The sequence below is a fragment of the Somniosus microcephalus genome, unplaced genomic scaffold (assembly GCF_052327205.1).
Source record: "Somniosus microcephalus isolate GS21.2 unplaced genomic scaffold, FLI_Smic_1.0 unresolved_chr1, whole genome shotgun sequence".
Taxonomy (NCBI): Eukaryota; Metazoa; Chordata; class Chondrichthyes; order Squaliformes; family Somniosidae; genus Somniosus; species Somniosus microcephalus.
In genome coordinates, this window is record NW_028225179.1 from 100,827,957 (window position 1) to 100,846,477 (window position 18,521).

Consider the following 18,521-nt stretch of genomic DNA (forward strand, 5'->3'; position numbering starts at 1 on the left):
TGCTTTCAAGAGGGGGCGGGCTTTGTTGGAATAGTTGGGGACCCATTGGGAATAATAAGAAAATAACCCCAGGCACCTTTTCAGGGCTTTGGGAGTGTTGGGCAGGGACAGCTCCCGTAGGGGGCGCAATCGGTCGGGGTCTGGCCCGGTTTCCCCATTCTCCACCACGCTGCCTAGTATGCAGAGGCGCGTGGTGTTGTAAACGCACTTGTCCTCGTTGTAGGTGAGGTTGAGTTTTTGTTCGGTTTTCAGGAAGCTCTCGAGGTTCGAGTCGTGATCCTGCTGGTTGTGACCGCAGATGGTGACATTGTCGAGGTAGGGGAAGGTTGCCTGCTAGTGGTGGTCATCGACCATGTGGTCCATCTCCCTCTGGAAGACCGAGACCCCAATCGTCACCCCAAAGGGGACTCTGAGGAATTGGTATAGGCGTCCGTTCGTCTCGAAGGCGGTGTACGGGCGATCCTCTGGTCTGATAGGGAGCTGGTGGTACGCTGACTTGAGGTCGATGGTGGATAACACCCGGTATTGGGCGATTTGGTTCACCATTTCTGATATGCGGGGTAGCGGGTAGGCGTCTACTAGGGTGTACCTTTTGATCGTTTGACAATAGTCGATCACCATCCGTTTCTTCTCGCTACCCCTTACCACTACCATTTGGGCGCGCCATGGGCTGTTGCTGCGTTCAATAATGCGCTCTTTCAGGAGCCTGTCCACCTCGGTCGCGATAAACCGCCTGTCCTCCCAGCTGTACCTTCTGCTTTTGGTCGCTATTGGCCGGCAGTTAGGGGTAAGGTTCGCGAATAGTGAAGGCGGCTTTACCTTCAGGGTAGCCAGACCGCACACTGTGAGGGGCGGCTGGGACCCACCATACTTGAGCGTGATGCTTTGGTGGTTGCACTGGAAATCCAGGCCCAAGATTACGCTCGCACATAGGTTCTTCATGATTAATACTTTAAAATTATCATATACATTTGCGTTAACGCACAATTGTACCGTGCAGTAACACAGAATGGTCGATGTCTGGGTTTTATCAGCCAAAGAGATGGTACCCTGAGTAGGGACCACCTTTAGGGAGAGTTGTTGTGCCAGTTCTGGGTGGATAAAGCCGTGCTTCCACTGTCAATTAAGCATTTTACCCGGCACCCGATTACCTCGATGTCCACCATTGATCTGGATAGCGGGTGCGGCCTGGTCTGGTCCACTGTGACCGATGCCACTGTAGGACCCTGATCGATACAAGATGGTGTCCATGCTGTCTGCTCACAAGATGGCGGACCCCACGAGGTCGGGCAAGATGGCGTCCAAGATGGCCGCTCCCACGGCGCACACGCGGCGGTGGCGGGTTTTCCGGCGGGGTTCCCTCTGCACACCTTCCCGAAGTGCCCCTTCTTACCGCACTTAAAGCAGGTGGTGCCTTTCGCCGGGCACAGGTTTCTGGTGTGCTTTGGCTGCCCGCAGAAGTAGCAGTTGGGTCCCTGACGCGTCGCGGCTGTCGTAGGGCTTCTGGGGGGAGAGCGGGGCCCAGCCGGTGTCGGGCTGTCGGGCGGGGAAGATGCCTTCCAAGATGGCGGCGCCCTCGGTGCACACGTGGTGTCGTGGACGGCGCGGGCTGAAGAGTAGGCGTCCGAGTTTCTCTGGGCCACATCCAGGGATTGCGCGGTGTCCGCAGCCTGTTTCAGGTCCAACCCCGTTTTCTCCAGCAGTCTTTGCCGGATGTAAGTGGAGCTGAGGCCTGTGATGAAGGCATCACGCACAAGCTCGTCAGTGTACACTGCGGCTTTTACATCTCGGCACTTGCAGTCTTTGCCAAGCATTTTCAGGGTGCTCAGGAACTCCTCCACCGATTCCCCAGGTCGCTGTGCGCGGGTAGCGAGCAGGTGCCTAGCATACACCTCATTCGTAGGCTGCTGGTAATGCGCCTTTAAGATGTCGCAGACGGCCAGGTACGTCTCGGCGTCTTGGATGAGGGGGTAAACCCGGTGGCTTACCCAATTCCGCAGAATTCCGAGTCTCATCCTCGCAGCGTCCGTAGCATCTTTGACGGCTGCGGAATTGTCCAGGAAGAATTCCATACACTCAAACCAGTGTCCGAAGCGTGCTGATGCGTCCGGAGCATGTTGATCCAAATCTAAACGTTCGGGTTTCAGGAGTTGATCCATAGTGTTGAAAAATAAGTTAATAAAATTGATGTGCCTCAATAATTCCGAGACTCGAAGTTAGCAGAACAAAAACAAGGCTTTTATTAACTTAGAAAGTAACACGTAAGAGAGAGAGATGTCTTCCTTCTGGAGACTGAGGCCAGACTGAAGCTAGCTTACAAACGGGGCCAGGTATGGGCGGAGCCCTACACACAGCACATTCCAGCACATTCCAGTATACAATACAGCACATTCCAGTACACAATACAATGAGGTCTGGGGGAAGGGAAATGACACTGAAACCGATCTCAGTCACAGGCAGTGGTGAATGGAATATTTCATCACACGGATATGATGAGATGTTGAATTTCAGTATCAAAAGGATTTGAGAGGAGTTGAAAGAGATAGGTTTGGTCTGATATATAGCGGGTGTCAGAAAGATGAATGTGGACCAGAAACTCAACAGCCGTTTGGAAAGGATATGGGAGTTTATGGCCATCAAAGTTAAGGAATTGGATGGTGAAACAGAGACATTATGCCGGCTGTCGAACCGGATTTTGGGGCCGGACCCGCTTTATCTATATTATTAATGTCAGTCTTAGTGTCATCTGTGGCTCAGTGGGTAGCACACTCGCCTCTGAGACAGAAGGTTGTAGGTTCAAGTCTCACTCCAAGAAATGTGAGTACATAACGGTAGGCTGATACTCCAGTGCAGTGCTAAGGGTGTGCTGCAGTGTCGGAGGTGTCGTCTTTTGAATAAGACATTAAACCAACGCCCCATTTGCCCTCTTGGATGGACATATAAGATCCCATGGCACTATTTCAAAGAAGAGCTCGGGAGTTATCCCTGGTGTCCTGCCAATGTGTATCCCGCAATCAACATAACAGAAACAGATAATCTGGTCATTATCACATTGCTTTTTATGGGAGCTTGCTGTGCGCAAATTGGCTGCCGTGTTTCCCACATCACAAAAGCGGCTATACTCCACAAAGTACTTCATTGGCTGTAAAGTGCTTTGAAATGTCCGGTGGTCGTGAAAGGCACTATAGAAATGCAATTCTTTCTTCTTTCTTTCTTGATATTTCAATTGATCTAAACTCAACAGATTTTTGAAGGAGAGAGTCCCCGATTTCTTCCACCGTTTGTGCTAAGAATTGTTTCCGGAAATTACCCCTGAACGGCAGAGCTCTAATTTTAAGATTATTCCCCAGCAGAGGAAATAGTTGCCCTCTATCTACCCTTTCAACTCCTTTATTTATCTTAAACTCCCCAGATGGATCACCCTTAATCGTTATACTCAAGGAGATGCAAGCCTAGTATGTGCAACCTGTCCTCATAATTTAACCCTTTTAGCTCCAGCATTATGCTGGTGAATCTGCACTGCACCCACTCCAAGGCCAATATAAGCTTCCTCAGGTGGGGTGCCCAGAACTTAATGCTGTGCTCTAAATGGGGGATAGCCAGTTTTTTTATATAACTCTAATGTCACTTGCCCACCTTTGCATTTAGCCCTGTTAAGAAAAAAGGCCAACAATCCATTAGACTTTTTAAGAATCTATATATATATAAAGCGGTTCGTCCGTCTGTCTGCGTATCTGTCTGCGTGCCTGTCTGCACAGATTTTTGTCCGCAATAAACTCAAAAGTTATAGAGCGTACCTGCACATATGTTATTTCAAAAGAAAGCTTTTGATTAGGGGAGTGTCATAGGCGTATTTAATTTTTGGTCAGACAAAATTTGCTCAGCCAGTATACAAAAAACTTTAATAATTACGCTCATTAGCCTTTGACCAATCCTACCACTAATTAGCTTTGAGTGATGTGATGGTTGACCAATCCTGGGGGAGGCGCGCTGCGTCACGGAGGGCGTTTCATGCCGTTTCTGGGCGGGGCCTAATCCTTCTGAGCTGAGGTGAGTGGCGGCCATGTTGATTCCTAAGTTTTCATTAATTTTTCCCAATTTGTGTGTGTGTGCAGGGCATTTTGGGAGCGAGTTCAGGTAGGTGGTCCTCCCCCCCCTCTCTTCTCCCACCCGGTCACTCGGGCCGGGCCTGACAACCGCTAGGCCCGAGACACAAAGTGGGGGAGTGGCAGCAGCCCGCCATGATTAGAGCGGCCCGAGACACTGAGCGTGGGATCGGCAGCGGCCGGCCGTAAACCGCACGGCACAAAAATGCCCTGGCAATGCCTGGCCCCCCCTGCTAGTATAAGAAATTATGAATTAGGAGCAGGAATAGGCCATAAGGCCCCTCGAGCCTGCGCCAAAATTAGTAAGATCATGGCTGATCTTCGACATCAACTCCCTTTTCCTGCCCTATCCCCATATTCCTTAATTCCTCTGGAGTCCAAAAACCTATCTATTTCAGCCTTGAATATACTCAAAAGCTATGCATCCACTGCACTTAAGGGCAGAGATTTCCAAAGATTCACAACCCTCTGAGTGAAGAAAATCCTCCTTATTTCAGACTTAAAAGCCCGGCCCCTTATCCTGAGACTATGACCCTAGCTCTAGACTCTCCAGCCACGGGAATCAAACTCTCAGCATCTAACCAGACAATTTCCCCCTCAGAATCTGATATGTTTCGATTAGATCAACACCCCTTCTTCTAAACGCCAGAGAGTTTAGCCCAATCTACTCAATCTCTCTTCATATGACAACACTCTAATCCCAGATATCGCTCTAGTGAACATTCGTTGCATCGCCTCTAAGGCAAGTATATCCTTCCATAAATAAGGAGATCAAAACTATGCACTGTACTCCAGGTCGGGTCTCACCAGAGCCCTGTTAAATTGTAGCAAGACTTACTTACTCTTGTACCCCAACCCTCCAGCATTAAAGGCCAACGTGTCATTTGCCTTCCTAATTGCTTGTTGTACCTGCATGTTAGCTGTCTCCGTTTCTTGTACTAGGACACCCAAATCTCTGAACACCAACAATTAATAGTTTCACAACATTTAACAATTATTCTGTTTTTCTAATCTTCCTACAAAAATGAATATTTACCCACGCTATACTCCATCTGCCAACATTATTGCCCATGCACTTCACCTGTCTATATCCCTTTGCAGCTTCTTTGTGCCCTCCTCACAGCGTATTTTTCCACCTAGCTTGGCATCATCAGAAAACTTGAATACATTGCACCCGTTCTCTTCCTTTATGTCATTAATATAAATTGTAAATTGCTGAGGCCCAAGCATTGAGCCTTGTGGCTCCCCATTAATAACAGCCTGCCAATCGGAAAATGACCTGTTCATCCCTACTCTCTGTTTTCTGTCTGTTAACCAATCTTTTACCATGCTTATACCTAACCCACAACCCGATGTGACTTTGTCTTGCTTAACAACCTTTTTTCTGGAATCTTATCGAATGCTATTTGGAATCCCAAATATATTACATCCACTGGTTCCCCTTTATCTAACCTGTTAGTTGCATTCTCAAAAATCTGTAATATATTTGTCAAACACGATTTCCCTTTCATAAAACCATGTTGACTCTGCATAATCATATTATGGTCTTCTAAGTGCCCTGATACGACTTCCTTAAAAATGGATTCCAGCATTTTCCAGATGATTGGTAGCAGGCTAACTGGACTGTAGTTCCTTGTATTCTCTCTCCATCTTTCCCTTACATTTACTATCTTCCAATCCGCTGGGACATTTCCAAAACCTAGGGAATTTTGGAAGATCATAACCAATGCATCCACCATCTCTGCAGCCACGTATTTTAGACCTCCAGGATGTAGGCCATCAAGTCCAGGGGATATGTCAGCTTTTAGTCCCATTACTTATAGGAACACTAGCTGGGGGAGCCCGGCTTTGCCAGGGCTGTTTTGGGCCGGGCGGTTTAAATCGAGTGCGAGGCTTTGGGGCCTCTCTGTGTCCCTCTGTGAATCTGCTGCTGGGCAACATTTTAAATCGAGTCCCAGGCTTTTGGGCCCTGTCTGTGTCCCTCTCTCAATCTGCTGCCGGGCAACATTTCTACCTTTTAATACCTTGAAAGATGAAAGTGAAAGTACTTATAAAACGTTTTTGGTAAATGTTATGTTATTCTTAAAAGAGATATTAACTTTTTCAAAGCTGGATGATCAAAGTAGTTTGAGCTGGAAGCAGTGAAACAATGGCTGCCACATCCCTGAGATGAAAACGATTAGTCCCACCCACACACACACACACACCGATTGGCCAAACATCAGGGGACTTTACTGTAGGATTGGTCAATCGTGACGGCACAGGATTCATTGAACCTTGACATCAGTCAATCAATGCTAAGTAGCAGATAATAAGTTTAATTTTGAAGGTTTTTTGCATAAGGCGCGAACAATTTTCGTCCGACCGAAAAGTAAATACGCTTACGACCGTCCCGGAAGCGTAAGCTTTCTTTGGAGGTAACGCGCGCGTAGGTACGCTCTATAAATTTCGAGCGCATTGCCGGACAGACGCACACCCGAGGACAGACAGGCAGATAGACAGACAGACAGATCGACACGTTTATATATATATAGATAAGAACAGAAAACAGAAGAGTTAGGAGCAGGAGAAGGCAATTCGGCCCTTCGAGCCTGCTCCGCTATTCAATGAGATCATGGCTGATCTTCTGTCTTAATTCCATTCACTGGCCTTATCGCCATATTCCTTGATGCCCTTACTCGTCAGAAATGTATCGACTTCTGCTTTGAATATAACCAATGACTGAGCCTCCGCAGCCCACTGTTGTAGAGAATTCCAAAGATTCACCTCCCTCTGTGTGAAGAAATTTCTTCTCATCTCTGTCCTGAATGGCCTTCCCTTTATCCAGAACCCCTGGTTCTAGACTCCCCAACCAAGGGAAACATTCTCTCAGCAATCACCCTATGAACCCCTGTAATAATTTTGTATGCTTCAATGAGATCCCCTCTCATTATTCTGAATTCAAGAGAATACAGGACTAGCTTACTCTATCTCTTCCCATATGACAGTCCCTCCATGCCAGGAATCAATCTCGTGAATCTTCGTGCACTCCTTCTATGACAAGTGTATCCTTTCTTAGGTAAGGTGACCAACATTGTACACAGTACTCTAGGTGTGGTCTCACCAAGGCCCTATATAATAGGAGTAAGTCTTCTTTACTCCTGTACTCAAATCCTCTTGTAATGAAGGCCAGCATACCATTTGCCTTCCTAATGGCTTGCTGCACCTGCACATTCACTTCCAGGGATTCATGTAAATGGACACACATGTCCCTTTATGCATCTGCATTCCCCAATGTTTCACCATTTAGGAAGAACTGTGCCTTTCTGTTTTTCTACCAAAGTGGATAACTTCACATTTATCCATGTTATTTTCCATCTGCCACGTTCTTGGCCACTCACTGATCCTGCCAAGATCCCCTTGAAGCCTCTTCACACCACCTTCGCAACTGACTCTGCCAGCTACCTTTGTGTCATCAGCAAGTTTGGAAATGTTACATTTAGTCCCTTCATCCAAATCATTGATATAGATTGTGAATAGCTTGTGCCCAGGCACCGATCCTTGTGGAACCCCACTTGTCACAGCCTGCCATCCTGAAAAAGTCCCGTTGATCCTGACTCTTTGTTTTCTGTCTGTTAACCAATTCTTAATCAATGCTAATATATCACCCCCAATTCCATGTGCCCTAATTTGGTTCAACAACCTCCTGTGTGGGACCTTATCGAAGGCCTTCTGAAAATCCAAATACACCACATCTACCAGTTCCCCTTTGTCTAATCCACTAGTTACATCCTCCAAGAACTCCAATAGGTTTGTCAAACAGGAATTCCCTTTCATAAATCCATGTTGACTCTGCCCAAACTTACTACTAGATTCTAAGTGACCAGTTAGTGCATCCTTTATATTAGATTCCAACAATTTCCCAGCTACTGATGTGAGGCTAGCAGGCCTGTCGTTAACCATTTTCTCTCTCCCCCTTTTCTTAAATAGCGGGGTTACATTTGCTATCCTCCAATCTGCAGGAACCGTTCCAGAATCTATAGAATTCTGGAAGATGAAACTTTTTCTACTGATAATAATTACTTCAAATACCTTGCTCTCATTAGACCATTGGTTCCCCACTATTGTTGGTTTACTTTATGTGTCTTCCACTGTCTTCTGCCATCTCCTTGTTCCCCAGAATAATTTTTGCTGCCTCAGCCTCTAAGGGACCAACGCTTCCTTTTGCTATTCACTTCCCTTTTACATACCATAGAAGCTCTTACAATCTGTTTATATATTTCTTGATAATTTACTCTCATATTATCTTTTCTCCCTTTTCATCAATTCTTTGGTCATCCTTTGCTGGTTTCTAGAGATTTCCGAATCACTAGGCTTACTACTATTCTTTGCAAAATTATAAGCCTCTCCTTTTAATCTAATACTAAACGTAACTTCTTTAGTTAGTCACGGATGAATCACTTTTCCCGTAGTGATTTTATTTCTCAATGGAATGTATATTCGTTGAGAATTTTGGAATATTTCTTTAACTGATTGCCATTGCTTATCTATTGTCATATCTTTTAATCTGATTTGCCAATCAACCTTAGCCAACTCGCCCCTCATACCTATGCATTTGGCTTTGTTTAAGTTTAGGACTCTAGTGTCGGACGTAAGAATGTCGCCTTATTACTCAGTGTGAAATTCTATCATATTATGATCACTTTTTCCTAGAGAATCCTTCACTATAAGTTTACGAATTAACCCTGTCTCATTACACAAACCTCGAAATATAATAGCATGTTGCCTGTTTCGTTCTTTGTCGTTTTGTTCTTGGAATCTGTCTCGAATACATTCCAGGTACTCTTCCTGCAGACAACCCTTGATAATTTGATTTGCCCAACCTATATGCAGATTAATGTCCCCCCAGTTATTGTATTACCTTTGTTACAAGCTCTTTTTATTTCTTAATTAATAATCTGTCTAATGGTATAGCTACAGTTAGGGCTCCGAAAAATTACTCCTACCACTTTTTTCTGCCCCTTGTTATTTCTTATCTCCACCCATTCTGATTCTGCTTAATAATCTGCTCCAAGGTCCTTTTTAAGTGCCCAGAAATTCTGCAGGCCTCCCGCGGGCATAGGGCTGCGATCTTGAAAAATCTGCATCGACATCGGAGGGCACCCGGGAGGTGGAAATTTCTGTTGCTGGGCTTCTCCAAACTGCCGGTGCGCAGGGCCCATGTATTGCAGAGGTGCAGGCGGTTCGCAGCATCCCTGGGATCACGTGGGCCATGGGGAGCCAATTAGAGAAGAGAATCTCCCTTCATACATTTGACAGGAAGACCTGTCAAATATATGAATGGAAATCATCCCCAAAACATAGTAAAACTTGAAATAAATTTATAAAGTAACATCACATTTTTAAAATGACTTTAAATTTCATAAATTAAGTATTCAAAACAAAAATGTTATTCTTTGAAAAAAATAATTAAAGTTTTTAACTGGGCTAAAAATAAACTTACCTTTCTTTAATGTATTTTTAAATGATAAATCAGTGGAAATACTTTTTTTTACTTTTTTCCATGCTTATCCTGGTAAACGCAGGCCTTACACCTGCTTTTACCAGCAACAAGAATTGTAAGTTTTTTCTGCAGGTGGAGTGTCTCCAAAAAACGGAAGTCTCTAGCCACAGAGGCCCTGCTCCCGGGCAAGCAGAGGATCTGTCAAGAGCTTTCTTGACAGATTGGAAATGCCGGTTTCCAGTGCATGCGCAGTGCATGCCTGAAACTGGCATTTCCATTGGTCCTACGGGTGAGTACACAGCATGTACACACCCGCAGGAAACGGAATTTCTGCCCCATTGACCCAGAAATTCCGATCGGAGTCTTCCCACAGGCATAAGCCCCTGATCTGCACAAACGAACCATGCCGACCATAATGCTCTGGGCTGGCATGGAATTCCATTGCTGTGCCGGCGTGCAAGGCATGCGTAACCCAGGGGCACAGCTAGTTTGCAGCATCCCTGGGATCATGTGGGCCATGGGGAGCCAATCGGAGCAGGGAATCTCCTTTCATAGATTTGACAGGAAGACCTGTCACATCTATGAATAGAGATCACCCTCAAAACAAAAGTAAAATTTCAAAACATTTTTAAAAAATCATCACATTTTTAAAATGACATAAATTAACTATTTTAAACAAAAATTTAAATTTTTGAATAAAGTAATTAAAGTTTTTAACGGGGCCAAAATATTAAACATAACTTTCTTTATAGTATATTGAAATGATTAATCTGTGGAATAAGTGTTTTACTTTTACTTTCTTCACCTCTTACCTTGTTAAAAGCAGGCATTGCACCTGCTTTTCCAGGCGCAGCTGTTTCAGACTTACCTGGAATGAAGCACTGCTGAAAAAAACGGAAGTTGGAGCCGTACGCACTGTCTATCTGGCACAGGCATTTAACTATTCTCCTTTGAACGGAAGTTCCGGTTCCAGCGCATACACAGTGCATGCGTAAAACTGGCACTTCCGTTGGCCCTACGGGTGAGTAGATATTGCGTACACACCCGTACGGAACGGAATTTCAGGACCATTATATATTTTTAACTATCCACTAGCTTTTAGTAGTTTCTGTACTTGTACCCCAAATATTTCTGTTCCTTCACAGTTCCTATCTGCTTACCATTTAGAAGATACTCTGATGTATCTTTCTTAGATCCAATGTGGATGATCTCATACTTTCCCTGGTTGAAGTCCATCTTCCACAGATTTGCTCACCCATTAAATTTACAAATTACCCTTTGCAACTGCCTGCAACTTTTTACACTATTCACTGTCCCACCTTGGTGTTGTCAGAAAACTTGAATATATGGCTCTATATTCCTTCATCTAAGTTTCTATAAATTTAGCGAACAGATGAGGCCCCAGTACAGTCCCTTGGGCCCACCCCCAGCTACATCCTGCCCAGCTGAGTGCATTCCCATTATCATGGCGCTCTGCCTCGTATTGCCTAACAGATTTCTTACCAATATCAATAGGACGGGGAAATGACCTCAGATTCTCTCTCCGAATTGATATTAGCGACCCCTCACAAACTGAGCATGTTGGGCAAGTTTGACGGGACTTTCTGCTGTGATTCTGTAACAAAGTATGATTTATGTTGGTGTTACGATGCTTAATTTCAGATGAAAAGGGCAAATTTGATTTCAAATTAGATTGACCAAGCTGCGCCATTACGGGAATTCCATTGCTCCCATTGCAGTGGTGAGCTTGACTTTACAGTCCAGTCAGGCTGTGCAAAAGGAAACATCGAATCTCCATGTTTATTTGCTTTTCGCGGGGCCTTTGTTTGGAAATAAACTAAGAAGAACAAAATGGATGATTAGTGAAGACAACAGCCAGGTTGTAAGGCCAGTGCATATGGATTGACAACTGATAGAAGCAAATGATGTAAACTTTCTGATTGCAGTAGAAATAAGGCAAAATTTAGTGAAAGGTGCAAGTATATACAGACATTATAACATTGTCTCACAAACTATAAGTTTTGTCAAACTCAGATTTCCTGACTTCAAGGTATTGTCTGTAACTGAATACATTACTAGTGCCACATTCTAAGTGTTGCCTTGCCTTTAAATCTGATTGGAGATCTGAACTCTGTGGGTTGATTAGAAATTTTCATTATCCAGCCTGGGGAATGTCTGGTAGGATGTGTTTCATTCCAAAACCGCCATGCCTTATAAAACTATGTAAGAAATTCTCCCGTGGGAGGATAGATTACAACCTTCTGAGTAAATAACTTGATATTAACGTACATTACATAGCATCCTGTTGTGAGTTAACCAGTCAATATATTGTGTAGCCTGTGATTAAAATCTGATCGTTAGATTTAGCCTGTGAATTCATCTGACAACTACTACTTTTCGCTTTTCAATTAATCAGATATAATCATATGAATTTGGTGGGCAGCCCACGTGATCGCTAGTGTTCCTTCCCAAAATCGCTGTGTAATTATTAATCATGGGCACACACAAGTTAGAACAAATAACGGTTGGGCAAAACCAAAGACAGAGAATATCAACTCCCGAGTCATATGCCTAAGGAGGCTGATTAATTGATCGCATGCTCAATGCCTAGGAGCCAAGGAAGGTTTGGAAAGTCAGCAGGCCTGTATGAATCGACAGACAGTTATTTCACCAAACCAGCTGATCAGCTGACACCCAATATGATCAAACTGTGCAGCTCAGAAGATCACAAAACGATAATACCAGCTTCATTTGATATCATAAATGCAGCCGAGTGGACATAAAGGAAGCGTCTTTGGGCCCTAAAGAGTGACAGCCGGACCAGTGGAGAGAACATAGGGTAGATTCTGAGGTTATGGTCCGTGAGACAAAAAATGGTTGACCACTGTGAAAAAATTATTAGACCATGAAACATGTCGGTGAGAAAGGCGGAAGTAGGATATCTAATGACAGCGGTAGAAGTGCCTCTGCACCATGCTGAAGCTGTTAGTATGAAGGCATTAAACCGAGGCACCATTCTGCCCTCTCAAATTGACGTAAAATATCCCATGGCGCCATTTCAAATTAGAGGCAGATTCTGGGTGACTGATGGTCCGAGCGTATTGGGCCAACTGATTATCTTTTGTGTCTTACAGGAATTTTACTTGTGCTGGGTTCATTGTGAAGCTGTGATACTTTTTATCCGTTTTCATGGAATGTGGGCGTCGCTGGCAAGGCCTAACTGCCCTTGAGAAGGTGGTGGTGATTGCCTTCTTGAACCGCTCCAGTCCGTGTGGTGAAATAACTCCCACAGTGAAGTTAGGTGGAGAATTCCAGGATTTTGCCACAGCCACGATGAAGGATCAGCGATATACTTCCATGTTTGGATGGTGTGTGACTTGGAGTGGAACTTGGAGGTGGTGTTGTTCCCATGTGCCTGCTGCCCTTGTCCTTCTAGGTGGAAGAAACATAGAAACATAGAAGATAGGAGCAGGAGTGGGCCATTCGGCTCCTCGAGCCTGCTTCACCATTCAATGCGATCATGGCTGATCATACAAATTCAATACCCTGTCCCTGCTTTCTCCCCATATCCCTTAATCCCTTTAGCCTTAAGAAATATATCCAACTCCTTCTTGAATATATTTAATAAATTGGCCTCTACTGCCTTTTGTGGTAGAGAATTCCACAGGTTCAGCACTCTCTGGGTGAAGAAATTCCTCCTCATCTCTGTCGTAAATGGCTTACCCCACATCCTTAGACTGTGACTCCTGGTTCTGGACTCCCAGACCATCAGAAACATCCTTCCTGCATCTAGTCCGTCTAGTCCTGTTGGAATGTTATACGTTTCACTGAGATCCCCTCTCATTCTTCTAAACTCCAGCGAGTACAAGCACAATCGACCCAATCTCTCCTCATGCATCATTCCTGCCATCCCAGGTATCAGCCTGGTGAATCTTCGCTGCACTCCTTCCATGGCAAGAACATCCTTCCTCAGATAAGGTGAGCAAAACTGCATACAATACTCAAGATGTGGTCTCACCAAGGCCCTGTACAACTGCAGCAAGGCATCCTTGTTACTGTACTCAAACCCTCTTGCTACGAAGACCAACATACCATTTGCCTTCTTAACCTGCATGCTTACCTTCAGCGACTGGTGCACAAGGACGCCCAGGTCTCGTTTCACGTCCCCTTCTCCCAATCTATTGCCATTAAGATAATAATCTGCCTTCTTGTTTTTGACACCAAAGTGGATAACCTCGCATTTATCCAAGTTATATTGCATCTGCCATGTTTCTACCCAATTACCCAACCTGTCCAAATAATGCTAGAGTTTTTCGGCATCCTCCACACAGCACAGATGCCCACCCAGCTTTGAGTCGTCTGCAAACTTGGAGATATTGCATCTAGTTCCCTCTTCCAGATCATTAATATATATTGTGAATAGCTGGGGTCCAAGGACCGATCTCTGTGGTACCCCACTAGTCACTGCCTGCCACTCAGAAAAAGAGCCGTTTATTCCAACTCTTGGCTTCCTGTCTGCCAACCAGTTCTCCATCCAAGTCAATACCTTGCCCCCAATCCCATGTGCCTTAACATTACACGCTAATCTCTTATGCGGGACCTTATCGAAAGCCTTTTGAAAGTCCAAATACACCACATCCACTTGCTCTCCCTTATCTATTTTACCAGTTACATCCTCAAAAAATTCCAGTAGATTAGTCAAGCATGACTTACCTTTTGTAAATCCATGCTGACTTTATTAGATCCTGTCAATGTTTTACAAGTGCACTGCTATTACATCTTTTATAATGGACTGTACCATTTTCCCCACTACCGATGTCAGCCTTACGGGTCAATAATTCTCCGTTTTTCTCGACCACGCTTTTTAAATAGTGTGTTTGCATTAGCTACCCTCCAATGCATGGGGACTGTTCCAGAGTCTATAGAATTTTGGAAGATGAGCAGCAATGCATCTACTATTTCTAGGCCACTTCCTTAAATACCCTAGGATGTAGATTATCAGGCCCTGGGGAATTATCGGCCTTCAATCCTGTCAATTTCCCGAACACCATTTCCCTACAAATACTGATATCATTCAGTCCCTCCCTCTCATTAGACCCTATGTTCCCCGACATCTCTGGGAGCTGATTTGTGTCCTCCTTTTTGAAGACAGAACCAAAGTATGTATTTAATTGGTCTGCCATGTCTTTGTTCCCCATTATAAATTCCCCTGGTTCTGACTGCAAGGGACCTATGCTTGACTTTACAAACTTTTTCTCTTCACATCTCTATATAAGCTTTTACTGTCAGTTTTTATGTTCCCCACAGGCTTACACCCAAACTCTATTTCCCCCCTCTTAATTAATCCCTTCGTCAATCTTTGCTGAATCCTAAACTGTTCCCAATCCTCAGGTTTGCTGCTTTTTCTGACCAATTTATATGTCCTCTCCTTGGATATTATGCTATCCCTAATTTCCCTTGTTAGCCAATGTTGAGTCAATCTTTTGTTTTATTTTTATGCCAAACAGGAATTAACCAATTCTGTAGTTCATCCATGCGATCTTTAAATGGTTGTCATTGCTTATTCACCATCAACCCTTTAATAACATTCCCCAATCCATCCTAGCCAATTTGTGCCTCATACCATCGTAGTTTCCTTTATTTAAATTCAGTACCCAATTCCCTGAATCAACTACTTCACTCTCCATTTTAATGAGGAAGTCTATCATATTATGATCGCTTCTCCCCAAGGGGTCTCGCACAACAGGATTGTTAATTAATCATTTCTCATAGCATAATACCCAGTCTATGATGCGCTGACCTCTAGTTGCTTCCTCAACATATTGGTCCAGGAAACAATCCCATTTCCCCCACAGAGGGAGAGGGTGGAGGTGGAGGGTGTGATTGGAGCGGGAGGGAATGAGGAGGGGGAGGGAGAGTGGAGTAGGAGGGAGAGAATGGAGGGGGAAGAGAGAGAACGGGAGGAGAGGGTGAGTATTTCAGTGGAGGGTGAGAGTGGAGGGAAAGGGAGAGAGTGGAGGGGAGGGAGAGTGGAGGGGGAGGGAGAGTGGAGGGGGATGTTGAGTGGAGGGGTGTGAAAGAGTGGATGGGAGAGAGATTGGAGGGAGGGAGACTGGAGGGGAGGGAGAGCATGGAGGGGGAGGAAGAGCTGGGAGGGGGAGGGAGAGGGTGGAGGGGAATGGAGAGAATGTAAAGGGAGGGAGAGCATGTCTGGGTATGGAGCGGGTGGAGGGGAGGGAGTGAATGGAGGGGGAGGGAGTCAGGAGGGGAGGGAGAGTGGAGTGGGAGGGAGAGAGTAGAGGGGTGTGATTGAGAGTGGATGGGCTGGGAGAGAGTGGAGTGTGACGGAGAGTGGTGCGGTTGCGAGAGTGAATGGGATGGAGAGTGTGGAGGTGGTAGGGAGAGAGTGGAGAGTGAGGGAGGGAGTGGAGTGGGGAGGGAGAGAACGGATGGGGAGTAAAGTGGAGTGGGAGGTAGAGATTGGAGGTTGTGGGAGAGTGGAGGGATAGGGAGAGAGAGAATGGAGGAGAGATTGCATGGAGGGATAGGGAGAGTGTAGAAGGGGAGAGAGCTTATTGGGGAGGGAGAGTGTGGAGGTGGTGGGAGAGAGTGGAGGGGGAGGGAGAGAGTGGACGGGGAGAGAGAGAGTGGAGGAGGGAGGGAGAGAGTGGAGTGGGTGGGAGCGATTGGAGTGTAGAAGGGAGAGAGTGGGGGTGGAGGGAGAGGGTGGAGTGAGAGGGCGAGAGTGGAGGGGGCGTGAGAGAGTGGCAGGGAGGGAGAAAGTAGAGTGGAAGGGAGAGAGTGGAGGGGGAATGACAGACTGGAGGGGTAGGGAGAGTTTGGAGGGGAGGGCGAGTGGAGGGGGAGGGGTCAGGAGTGATTCGTGGGTGGAGGAAGAATGTGGTTGGTGGAGCGAGAATGCGGAGGGGGAGGGAGAGATTTGAGGGGGAGGGTGAGAATGGAGGTGGAGGGAGAGATTGGAGTGGGACGGAGGGAGTGGAGGGGGAGAGAGAGTTGAAATGGGATGGTGAGCGTGGGGGGAGGGAGAGAATTGAGGGGGTGGGAGAATGTGGAGTGGCGAGTGAGAGTGTGGAGGGGACAGAGAGAGTGAAGGGGGAGGGAGAATATGGAGCGTGCCTCGAGAGAGTGCAGGGCGAGGGAGAGAGTGGATTGGGGAGGGAGTGATTGGAGGGGGAGCGAGATAGAGGATGGTGAGGGGTAGAGTGGAGGGTGAGGGAGATTGTGGAGGGTGATTGAGACAGTGGGGGGAGGGAGGGAGAGGAGGGTGGTGGTGAATGTGGTGGGGGAGAGTGATAGTGGAGTGGGAGGGAGAGAGTGGAGTGTGTAGGGAGTGTTTGGAGGGGAGGGAGAGTGGAGTGTGAGGGAGAGAGTTTAGGGGGAGGGAGTGTGGAGTGGTGTGGGAGAGAGTGGAGATATGGAGTGAGTGTTGAGAGTGGAGGGGAGAGGGAGAGACTGGAGGGGGAATGGAGAGTGTGGAGGGGAGTGGAGCGAGGTAGTGGAGTGGAGTGGAGGGTGGAGTGGAGATGAGATTGGAGGAGGGAGGGAGAGAGGGGAGGGAGAGGGGTAGGGGAGGGAAGGAAGTGAGTGGAGTGGGGAGGGAGAAATTGGAGAGATGTATTGGGAGGGTGGAGCTTATGTCAGATTGGAGGGTGGAGGGGTTGAGTGAAGTGGAGGGAGATTATGGAGTGGAGGGGAGATTGTAGGGGAAGGGAGAGAAAGGAGGGGAGGGAGAGAGTGGAGTGGGGAGTGAGACTGTTGGGAGGTGACAGTGGATGGGTGAGGGGTTGAGGGGATGGGCAGGGAGATAGTGGAGGGGTAGTGAGAGATTGGAGGGGGAGGGAGATAATGGAGAGTGTGGCAGGAAGGATGGGAGGGGGAGGGAGAGTGGAGGGGGGAATGAAATGTGTGGAGGGGGAGGGAGAGTGGTGAGTTCGAGTGATAGTGTGGCGGGGAGGGAGATAGTGGAGGGGGAGGGAGAGATTGGAGAAGGAGAGAGTGGAGTGGAGGGAGGGTGCAGAGGTGGAGGGAGAGAGAGGAGTGGAGAAAGAGTGGAGGGGAGGGAGAGTGGGGGAGCGGTAGAGAGTGGTGGGAACATGATAGAGTGGAGGGGAGGGAAAGACTGGAAGCGGAGGGAGAGTGGTGGGGGAGTGGGATTGTGGAGTGGGAGGGAGAGATGGAGGGGAGGGAGAGTGTATAGCTGGAGGGACAGACTGGAGTGGGAGGGTGAAAATGGACAGTGGAGGGAGAGTTTGATGGGGGAGCGAGAGAGTGGAGGGGGACTGATTGTGTGGAGGTGATCGAGAGAGTGGTGGGGGAGTGAGTGGAGGGGGAGGCCTAGTGTGGAGGGGTGGGAGTGAATGGAGGGGGGAGGTCGAGTTTGGAGGTGGGAGAGAGTGGAGGGTGGAGGGAGAATTTGGAGGGCGGGTGTGGAGAGTGGATGCGGAGGGAGAGGGTGGAGGGTGAGGGAGCATGTGGAGGGGAGGTTGATAGGGGAGGGTGAGGGAGAGAGTGCAGTTGGGAGGGAGGGATTGGAGTGGGAGTGGGGGATTGGAGCGTGACGGAGAGAGAGGTCTATGAGGAATGGAGTGGAGGCGGGAGGGAGAGAGGATGGTTGAGGGAGGGAGTTTAGGGGGAAGGAGAGAGGAGGGGGAGGGCGAGAGTGGAGAAGTGGAGTGGGATGGTGAAGGGGAGTTGAGAGTGGAGGGGGAGGGAGAGGGTGGTGATGTGGAGGGCGAAAGTGGAGTGGAGGGAAAGAGGGGAGAGGGAGGGAGAGAGGTGGGCGCGGGAGAGTGGAGGGGGAAGGATAGTTTGGAGGGGGGAGTGATTGAGGGGAGCAGGAGGGAGTGTGTGGTCAGGGAGGGAGAGAGTGGAGGGTGTGTGAGCGAGTGAAGGGGAGAAGGAGAGAGTAGAGG